We start from the raw sequence: 11,898 nt of genomic DNA, 5'->3' as shown, positions 1-11,898 counted from the left end.
GTTTTTCTTTTTCACTTTTGCCTCAAATCTGAGTGAAGAGGTGGGGAGCCGCTATTGTCCAAGCAGCACCTTCAAATTAAGGGACTCAAGAAACTAGCCTAAATGTTACCTGGTATCCAGTCAATCCCACTTAGTTCAACAAGGTGATATTTGCAGAATCTTCTCACCGCTCTCTAGGGTTCACAAAATGGTGCATTCATTTAACAGTGCCCATTTAAGTTTTCTCTTTTAACTAGCATGAGTTATGCTATTGGAGAAATTAGGGTTAGAGGGCTGGCAGGGAACAATCTAGGATTCCGTCCAGTTAAGCCCTCAAAGGCATTTTGCATCCCATACTGGCTTCCAATATGTCACATTTCCTCTCCCTTCTGTGAGCTCCAGAGATTTTCCATATCTATCTTTCTACTTTAAAACCACTACCACCTACCATTTCTTACAGTCCTTTTCGCCTCCAGACTAACCTATATGGTAGGATGAAATCTCTCCAGCTATCCTTGTCTGGCTGTCCTCCCAAACAACATTGATACCATGGAGATAACAAAGTCACAAATATGGAAAACAGTTATACAAACTCAAGACATTTCAGAAAAGTTCTTGTAATCAATGTCCTTAATTCTTTTCATTGAAAAGGTACCCAGAAGCCCCAGTGGTCTGCTCTCTTTTATCTGTGAGGGTGGCACTCCTTATTGCTTATAGGATAAGGCTACACTAATTAGGCCAGCATTCAAGGCCCTCCATAAGCAGACTAAGGTCTACCGCTCCATTATTATCTCCCACTTGTCTTCCAGTCTACACAAACTGTCTGCTCCCATCAAATGGTTTACTGATTGTTTCCCCCCAAACTATTTTCATTCCTGTTTCCTGGTCTTTGTTCACATTAATTCCCTCAAGCTCTCTACCCTTTCTTCGGGGTTTGGGGTTTTACCTTTTGTGACCACCCCAGCCCTTGGGGCAGAATTGCTCCCTCCTTGGAATTCCAATAATCTTTCTAGTCTGCACCACTTCTCTGGATTTAACATGTGGGAGTACATGTGTGTGCCTGTGTGCCTAAAGGCAGGCACTTCTTTATATCTCTAGGGCTAACACAGTGCCATGCACTGAGTAGGTATTTGGTAAACATTTATTCTTAATGATGATGTCATGTTCTTGAAGTCTGTTCTTTCTTTCCCTAGGTCATGTTTACTAATGTGAATGAAGTGCTGCTGAGACTTGCTCATGTTTTTTAAAAAGATGAAGATGGTGATGACTCAGTGGCAAGATCTTTTGGCAGAGAATTCATCTTGAAAATACTTGTGCTATCCTAGCAACACACGTGTAACAAGGGGAAACAGCCAAAACAGCCTTAAGATAAAGCAGGACAGATTTTAGGATCTCAGTAGGCAAGACCCTTTCTTTCTTCTTTCCTTCCTTTCTTCTTTCTCTCCTTCCTTCCTTCCTTCCTTCCTTCCTTCTTTCCTTCCTTCCTTCCTTCTTTCCTTCCTTCCTTCCTTCTTTCCTTCCTTCCTTCCTTCTTTCCTTCCTTCTTTCCTTCCTTCCTTCCTTCTTTCCTTCCTTCCTTCTTTCCTTCCTTCCTTCCTTCCTTCCTTCTTTCCTTCCTTCCTTCTTTCCTTCTACTGTCAAGGTGATTAAACACTGAAATGAGCTGCAGAGGAAGATTACTGAGAAAATTTGGAGGAGTGGACAAGTTATTCACTCATTCAAAGGAAAACTGAGAGGCAAAGTAAAGGAAGGGGGGAAAGGTTTTCCTTCCTTCCTTCTTCCTTCTTTTTTTCTTGCTTGCTTGCACTTTTTGGTCTCTCAACTCTTCCCCAGCAGGATGAAGAGCCTTGTGGTGGGTGGGGCTCCTTCTTCACTGTGTTGTAGAGCCATCAAGCAGGCCAATAAAATTTTTAAAAAAGGCTGCAGATGTTTTTCTCTGTGAAGAAGGCGTTGGAACAGTTACTGAGTAACTATTTCTCTGTTAATGTGGATATTCTTTCAGTTGCGAAAAGGCTCAAACAGGCTGACAACTTTAGCTCTGATATACTTCACCCAAAGGAGTGCTGGGGTGAGGGGTAGGGAAGGACCTGACACTGCATCAGGAGTTGGAAAAAGACTCACACAAGTGGCAGGACAAGAGGTACGAGAATAAAATAAAGTAATAGAAAAAGTCACTGAAGGGAAAACAAAAAAAAAGCAAAACTTAAAATGTTAAAGAGACACCAACTACATAGGAAGGAACTGTGGAAATCTGTCTGTGATTAGATTCCTGGAGAAAGGCGTAGGCAATGTGGCATAAGACACTTCAGTTGTAGAAACATCTAATCTAGAGCTCTTCATTTATCAAATAATTTTAGGTTTTTCAGACAAGAAATCTGTATTTTTAATAATTGCTTCTGCTGATTCTTGAGATCAAGCAAGTTCGGGAAGCACTATCCTGTAACATAGTAGATGGAGTTTCATCAAAGTGCAGAAACAGCAACAAATGATTTCATTTGAAAGACAATTTATGCAAAAGTCAGAAGAAGGGGGATAAAAGATTGAAAATTGGAATTTGAGAATAAATAATTATATTTTTATTTTTTGCCCCTTTTGCTCCCAAAATGATTCAAGGTGACATGATTGTAATATTAATAACAAACATATTTAAGTGCTTACTGTTGGCTTGGCACTACACATATATTTTCTCATTTAACACTCACAACAACTCCATGAGGTAGGAATTGCTATTGTTATCTCCATTTTACAGATGAGGAAACTGAGACTCAGAGAAGTTAAGCTAGGAAAGGGTAGAGCTGGAAGCCAAGAACAAGTCCATCGGTCTCCAGAGCCTCTGCTCTTGTTTCACTAGACTGCTTACAAACACCAGAACAAATGAACAAACCAAAAAAAAAAAAAAACAGGAACAACACCAAAAATAAAAAACATAACTAAATGAAGACATTTAAATGAAGGAAAATGGGTGAAGCCGGGGTGAGGTCCTGTGCGTCAATTGGAAGTGGGCCACAAACTTGGCTCTGAGCTTCCCAAAAGCCAAAACAAAAAAGAAAGCATGTAGCGATTCAGAACATCCATAAGACAAAAGAAAATCCACTTTTTAGGAGAAAATAACAATTTCTGGTAGATTTTCCTGAGAGAAATGTCCCTCTTGGTGCCTCAAAAAGAGAGTAAATGCTTCTATTGAAAGGATTTTTTCAAAGGACTTGACTGTTTATTAAGTTTTTAAAAATTGGGAAAGCAAATGCTTAAAAAGGAGATAATTTAAACGTGGATTATAATATTATTCTCTTGTAAATATGTTTTACAGTTCACACTTGTATAATAAAATAACTACATGCATAGTTTTTGTCCTTGGAGATCTTAAAGAAAAGAGTGGCTATTCCTCTGGCTCAGATGCCTGAAGGCAAGGACGGGCTTAAGGGGGCCCCTTCCAACTCCGGGGCTGCGATTCTATCCTTCTGTAGCTGTGCAAACACTTCTACCTGGGGCAGCTTAACTAGTCTTAAACCTAAAGCCTCAGCCACAGCGATGGCAATGAATGCTTCTATTGTGGAAATCCTTTCTGATAAAATAAATGTTTAAAACACACACACACATACACACACACACAGACACACACACACACACAATAAAACAAAACCTCCACAACATTTGGGATTAAGACACACCCAAGTAAGACATTCGCAGAAACAAAAGTTTTACTTAGTAAATGCTTGTCACTGGGGATGGAGAGGCAGCACTTAGGCACCACTCATTTAACTCCAAGCGCCTTTTGCTGAAGTCCTTTGTGTCTTAGATGTCAAAGAAATCTTTTCTAAGGGAGCCATCAGCACCACCTCAGGGGTGATGTTTTAAGCCTAATGTGAAAAAGAGAGCTTCTCTAAAACTTCTTATATGATTAACACGGTTGAATGCCCTTTATGACAAAGCATGGCGAGCGCAAATAAAATTCTCTTCAGGAGGAGACCTTCTCCCCCCCCACCCACACTTTTTTTGTTTCTTAAATCATTTCTTAGCAATGTAGCACAAGAAAAGAACTTTCACTTTTCGGGATTTGTGGGAGGGAGAGGAAGCCCAAGGAGATATAGCGGTGCAGTTTAAACTGACCGAACTCATTATGAATTGGGTCAAATGGCTCAGAGGAGGCTTCCTTGCTGAATGTAACCGGTAAAAGGAGAGAATCGAGTTAACATCACTGTGTGTGTTAGGAAATGTTAGCAAATGTGCTAACACACATTTGCCTCTTAGAGTCTGTGGGGATCTTTGGCCTTCTAGCTAGCATGGTGCGTACGGAAGAAGGCACACGGGAGGCTTCTTTGAAAAAGGACTGAGGTGCCTGCCTCTACAAAGAGGGGCATGGTTATGTCACTGTCAAGCAAAAGACTTCATCCTTGCAGCAGAAGGCGTCACTCTCTGGAGTGCTTGATGGACTGCTACCCGACCAGGTTTCCCCTTTATAAACAGAGTCCAGCCGCCTTGGCCTTATCTACTTGATTCTAAAATAGCTCGTCAATTTAATAGCATTCAGGTTGTTTATGCACACACAAGGCCCTTTGAAAATAACCCTTTTCATGTCGCCAAACAGGCATTTTGAAATCAACTAATTGGGTGGTTGTCTGAATTCAACTCGTTGTTTTAAAAATAACCAGTTGTTCCACTGAATTACATTTTTTTACCCCCAAGCCAATTGGTGTGTGTAGACAGAGTTTGAGTCAATCCAGATGGCTGGCTGCATTTTTGACTTGAACTGACTGGATGTTTTGTGGTCAGATATATACAGCTCTTGATAGCCACTGGGGAAATGGAGTAGAAGGGAAGGAAGGTGTAGGAAAGTTAGGAGAAATTATATCAACAAAAGTTTCCATCTTGAGTGCTGTGGATCCAGACATTTTCTGCAATCAATCCTCCCTCCCCCTCAAAACACGCGCGCACGCACGCACACATGCACACACGCACGCACACACACACATAGTTAAGAAAACAGAAATAAAGTAATAACATCCCTCCCAGCTGGCTCTGCTCACGGCTGTGGGTCTTTTCTTTCTTTCTTTCTCTCCATGAATTTCTTCACTGCTTGGGTGGCCTGTGGAGGGATTCTGGCAACTCAGCTTCATCAGTTTAGCTCCCTCTTAGGCTGACTTTTCCTTCCTGTGGGGAGCTCTCCTTGAGGGGCTCAGTGTTCCTCTCAGCCTGCTAAAGGCAAGGCAGGAAGAAGAGGGCTTCGGTCAGACCTGTACCCTCTAATTCCAAGCATGAGGCCTGACTCTGACCCATGTAACCACTTTTCCTGAGGGAAGCTGTGAATTTCCTGTAATGAATGTAACCAGTTCTCCCTACCCAGACATTACTGCTATATTTTGAGAAACTCTGAGTTTTGTATCATCTATAGTTCCCAAAATTAGCTGTCAAATTCCACTGGTCTGAGGAAGTACAATTCAGATGCTTTCAAAGGCTACTTGTTTCGGACTTATCATTTTGATTTCTTCATTTACCTTATTGTTAACAGAATGAAAGTAGAACAGAGACAGACTTTCCCTGAACCACTTACAATTAGGTTTTTCACTTGCGAGCAAGAAAAGTTTCTCTAAACATTTAAAATCGAACTGTAAGGGGGATTTCCTGAATGTCTTCTACTTTTTTACACAAATTCTGAATCATATGACACAAACTCACTCTTCTACTACCCAACTTGTACCTTTTCGATCTGTGCAAAGGTCATTGTTTGCAGTGAAGCAAAGAGCACAAGAAATATTCTGAAATTTGTCCCTGTCTATATTGTTCTCAACTTTTCTCTCTCATCTAGTAAATCCCAAATTGGCTTGTTTTTCATAAAATGTCATTTTTCATGCCTGGCTCTTTAAGGTGAGTATTGATTCCCTTGAGCCTTCCAAAGACATCTGGATAACATTCAAAAGTTTTTTGCCTATGACATTTAGATTTTAAAGCAGTGCCACATGGCTTGTTGGGATTTTTTTCTTTCTTTTTTTTTAGACTTGGGGTTTTCATTGCTGACCTGCTATGTGACCTTGGGATCATCATTTTACCCCTCTGAATCTCAGAGACTTTCTCGTCAGTATTATGGGGGTAATAATACCTGTCTACCCCATATAGCTGTTAGGGAGAACAATATGGCTAAGGTATAAGGAAGTCCTTTGTGACAAGTATGAAGTCTTAAACACATGTAAGAGATTCTGAAAGGAGACAATTTAACTGGGATTATTAGGTAGTTCAGGAAACTTGGCCCGTCTTTCTCAGATCAAGAGGTTTTGTTGTCAGGTCCCCAAATTGCACTGTGTGTTACCATTACTTCAATCCCTGTTTGTTGGATTGAAACATCCCAAAAGATCAATTTCTAAGAAAACAATGGTATGAATGAATATACCTCCTCAGTTTTAAGAATCAATAATATTAGTATAGGGATAAGGAAATTTGGCAGGCTTGAAATTTTTTTAATATCAATGACACTATGAATGTGTTAAAGTACATCAGTAATATTACGAGTTCTGTTTGCAACAAAACTGAGGAGGGAAATAGAGATCTCCTCTCCGGATTTCAGGACCACTCATGGCTGCTTTGGATGTAAATACAGTACAGCTCATAGAAAGATACTCTGCTGATCTTCTCATTTTAGGGTCAAGAACTAAATCATTTCTGTGAAAATACACAGAAGAACAATAGGCAATTCCATCCTTCATTCTTTGATCTTTCTTTTTAACTGGCCCAGAGCTTCCCGTCCTTGAGTGGTGTAGGGGTATTTGATAAGCCCCAGATGGTTTAGAAGCACACAGATAATATATCTGCTTTATATTATCATCTTGACTAGCTGCTTGCATGTGATTAAATGACCTTTTTGCCATAGGAGCAGTTACACCAAGGAAGATGAACTTTCCCTTCCATATGTGGGATAAATGTTTTCCCTCCACACATAGACTATCAGCCCAGAGACTGATGTTGTTTCCAGTTGTCAAGAAATCACTGGCCTTTTTCCTTTGAAGAAGAATCACTTCATTGCCTCGTATTGAGCAGAAGAAAAGGAAAGTAAATATGGCCTGATATTTCCATAAGGTAGTAAATTAGAAATGGCATTAAATATATGTCACTTTGTGAAGTTTAAAATGGGGGTAGATCTGGCTGTAAGCTCAAGTTTGAAAACTTTTTTTCAGAAGTGAATTTGAGCTCCTGTAGTTACATCCAGGAAATATGAGCCATTACTAAGGCTGGGAATTGAGGGTAAGGCCAAAAAAAAAAAAAAAAAAAAGGTCTGGAAATGTAATTGTAATTGGGGAGGCCAAACGACAGAGGTTAAGCCCTGGGAAATGGAAAGGCAAATCGGCGTCTGAGAATTCCTGGGCCTGTGGCAGGTCTCTTGCTGGACCCAGGCCATCACTAAACACTGCTTAGCTCTCATACCCTCCACACAGACCTGTTTTAAGGAGAGGCTGAAGGAAGACTAAGCTGGAGCCAAGACTGTGAAGTTAAAGGAGAACCTCTGAGGGCATATACCTCCTTCAAATTTACAAATCTGCAAACCCTTGATTATGTGGCACTCCCAAAAGCTGACAGTGGGGCAAACCTGCCAATGACCTCACAAGTAAAAAACGCAAGATCTCAATTATGCCTGATGACTTGTTTGTTAAAAACAAATATGGCTAAGGATCATAAGGACAAGAATTTTGCCCTCATCACAGTATCACCAGTGCATAGAATGCAGTGACTGGTCAATAAATATTGATAATAAATAAATAATAAGTAAATAAGTTAATGTTTATTGAGCAAAAACCAAACCTGGCTTTGATGGCCTTCAAAAGAAATAGCCTTAAGGGTCACACGATAATGTGAATATTTTCGTTATACCAAACACTTTACTTATATTATCTCTAGTCCTGTCAAAGACCTTGCAAGGTTATATTTTTCCTAGCATACAGAGAAACTGAAAAAATTTTACAATGGGTAGTAGTATACTTGTCACCTATATTCTACAATTAGCATCGTACTGTACTTACGTTATCACACGTGTAAGTGCATCCATGCATTCATTATCCAAGGTTAATTTTTTTTATTGTGGTAAGAACACTTAACATGAGACCTCCCCTTTTAACAAATTTTTAAGCATACAATACATTATTGTTGACTATAGGTACGATGTTGTACAGTAGATCTCTAGAGTGTATTCATCTTGCTTGACTGAAACTTTACGCCCCATTTCCCCTTCCCCCCAGGCCCTGGTAACCACCATTCTACTCTCCACTTTTATGTATTTGACCATTTTTAGATACTTCATGTAAGTGGAATAATTCAGTATTTGTCCTTCTGTGCCTGGCTTATTTCACTTAGCATAATGTCCTCTAGGTTTATCCATGTTTTCTCAAGTGGCAAGATTTACTTCTTTTTTTAAAGGCCCAATAGTATTCCATTGTGTGTGTGTGTGTGTGTGTGTGTGTGTGTACCACATTTTCTTTATCCATTCATCCGTGATGGTCATTTAGGTTGTTTCTACATCTTGGCTGTTGTGAATTGTGCTGCAATGAACATGGGAGTTCATTGGGAGTTAATACCTCTTTGAGATCCTGCTTTCAATTCTTTTGGATAAATACCCAGAAGTGGGATTACTGGATCATATGGTAGTTCTATTTTTAATTTATTGAAGAGCCTCCATACCGTTTTCCATAGCATCTGCACCATTTTATATTCCCACCAACCGAGTACAAGTTTTCCTATTTCTCTACATCCTTGCTGACACTTGCAGTCTTTTGAAGGTTAAATTTTTAATCCTCATTTTGTAAGTGAAGGCTCAGCCAGATAAGGCTGCTTGCCCAAGGTCACCTAGCTAGTAAGTAATAAAGTTGGAATTTAGACCCAGGATATTTGACTCTGGAACCTATGGCCTTTCCACAATACTGTGCTGGCTCTTGTGATCACTGTGTTGCAACATAAGTTAAAGCAAGTCAACTAGAGAGTGGGCTGAAATTGACTGGGAGGTTGAAATTACTATTACTGAAACCAAAGTAACAACCTAAGAAGGGCTACTTTAGCCTTTGATTCCAGCATTAAAATTTATAAAAAGCAGACTAAAGCAGGAGGGCATGAATCTGTACATTCCACATTATACATTAAAAAGAGGAAGAGAAAAATCTTTTCAAGGTATTTGTTGCTGTTGTTTTTAAGAAATAAAATTTCGTGATATGCAGTAGGCCCCATACAGATTCAGCTCAATTTTTCACCATTTCTGTGTATTCACATCATAGAAAAATTGAATATAATAAAACAGAGCATCAAGGATATATTATATTTCACATATTTTGTTTACTAAGGCAGGAAAATATGCAATACATTTCAGAAAGATTTCTGTAGAAGGGATTGACACAGGTTTTTCGATATGAAAAATTAATAATAAAGCCTCCTAAAAGTTTATTGCCATAATTTCCAAACAATATAATCATCTGTTATACCTCCATACAGTGAGATTTAGGTAAGTGTAGTCTCTTACCTTTAGTACTTTATAAAGAGTCGACATCAAAGCTCCAGGTATTTAAAAGTTTTAATGAATTAATTTTTAAAATCTCTTATTTATGTTTCTAGAGATAAAAATAAATGATAGACATATGTCTGTTTATATCTCCACTCTTGCAACATTGCTTACAATAAGCATTATTATCCTGCTCGTTAGGAGAAAAATTAGATTTCTAATGTTGTTATACAGTACTCTGATTAAGAAGAGCACTGATCAACTAATATTTCTTGAGCATATCCTATGGAGCCATTACTGGGGTCTGTGTTGTGAGGGACACATTTAGTCATGTCTCCCATAATGTGTATTGGTGTGTGTTGGGGGCCTAATGCATTCTAGCCACTGTTCTAGATGCTGTATACAGAAGTATACGATTCCTTTCCTCAAGGAGTTCACAGACAGAAACACAGACAGTCAGAGGTAGAAGGGACCTTAGAGAGCATATAATCCACCATTCTCAATTTATGGTTATGTAGGCTGTGGTTCAGAAATGTTAACTTACTGATCCAGGGTCGCAATGCTCAGAGTGGCAGAACAAGAACTAGAAATCAGCTCTTCTTGCTACTGGTCCTCTGTTGTTTTGATTATTCCTATCTCTTTGGGAAAACAGGATACTCCCACATGAAACAACTTCAAAACAATACCCAGACAAAATGCTGCAAACGAACCATATGGTATTAGCCATAAGTTTAACAGGAGTTAGAGAAGAACTGGAGACATCCAACAGAGCGTAAATCTTCTGAGTAATGACATGCAATTTATTTATAGCAGGGAAGACTTGCTATGCTTTTGACATGTTGTAAGGATGAATGGGATGAAGGCATTCCAAGGAAGCAGTACTTCCCTCTGGATCTTATCATCTTGCTCTAAAAAGATATGTTTTCATACACAAGCTAGTATCTCTTTCATTTATAACAGAAAACATGATATAAATTAGGAGGGAAATAATTGATAAAATAAAATATGAAGGCCATGAAGTTCAAGCTCTGTTCGTAATTTATACCAAGATCTTCTGAGATGCAAAATCTCATGTAAACGACATTTACTCTCTTCTGAGTATTTCTAGAATGAAAGAAAGTGAGCCAAAGAAGAAGAGCATCCCTCTGAGATAATTTTTAAAGGAGAAATCTTTTAGCTAGAAATTTATCTTTAAATAGGCTACCTATTATCAGAAAGTTTTCGTATGTTGTGATCTTAATAGGAACTCTCCATAAATAGGGATATGTGAATTTATTTTCATAAAGAAAAGCATCACAGGGCTTCATTGAAAAACATTTACTAAGTGGCTACTATGGGCCAAAGCACTGTGCACATACTAGGGCACTGCTTCTCAAACTATCTGTAGTGAAGGATCAGTTCATATTATTGTTATTTTCTACCTGACATGGACAAATACTTCGGGAAAACATTATAAAAATGAACACTAGAAAACTGAAAAAGAAATACAAACTACAAGGCCTTTTAAAAACAATTATTAGATTCAACAGTAAGGCCAACTCATCATGTGCTTACGAGTGGCAGCAATGTAAAAATACTATGAAAATTTCTATATGCTTACTCTCAACTTTTTTTTTGTTTTGAGACAGGGTCTCATTGCAACCTTAAACTCCTGGGCTCTAGTAATCCTTCTGCCTCCGCCTTCCAAGTAGCTGGGACTATAGGTGAACACCACCCACTCCTGGCTAATTTTTCTGGTTTTTTTGTAGAGATGGGGTCTCTCTATTGCCCAGGCTGGTCTCAAATTCCTGGCTTTGAGTGAGCCTCTAGTGTCAGCCTCCCAAAGTGGTAGGATTACAGGCATTAGCTACTGTGCCCGGCTTACTCTCGATTTTTATATATAAACTTGTCACAGACAGGTAGCAAACAGTGCATGGACCAACACAGGTACACGGACTGCACTCTGAGTAGCACTGTACTATCAGGAAATACAGAAAAGGAAAATATGAATCCCTGCTCATCTAAAGCTCTCAAGTTATTGTGGAGACAAATAGGTAGACATACATATGCTACACAATATGGCAAGTGTTGTGGTCACCCCAAGTGTTGGTTCAGCAATCAAACAGACTCTGGGCCCAGTTGGTAGTGTAGGGGAATATGTCAAAAGATATATTTTGGGATAAAATATTTTTATTTTCTTCAATAGGATATGGAATTGTTTGGAACTATTCTTTCCCTCGTTTTGGCCACAGTTCCCAACCATACTGCTTCTCAAGAATACAGTTCCCAAGGGATAGCCTTAATGTTAACTATAGAGTTAGGGGTGGTGATAGGGATGGCCTTTTCTTATGAGATGCTACTTGAAATTCCCCAACACTTAGGACTGTCATAGGGATTGGGCAGTGGCATGGGAGAGGTTATCAAAAGTATGAGTTGCTATCTGTGGTGGTGGCTGTTGATTTCCTGTCATATAT

The sequence above is a fragment of the Propithecus coquereli genome, unplaced genomic scaffold (assembly GCF_000956105.1).
Source record: "Propithecus coquereli isolate 6110/MARCELLA unplaced genomic scaffold, Pcoq_1.0 Scaffold42, whole genome shotgun sequence".
NCBI lineage: Eukaryota > Metazoa > Chordata > Mammalia > Primates > Indriidae > Propithecus > Propithecus coquereli.
The sequence above is the reverse complement of the archived record's forward strand: the minus strand, read 5'-3'. Positions refer to the sequence as shown.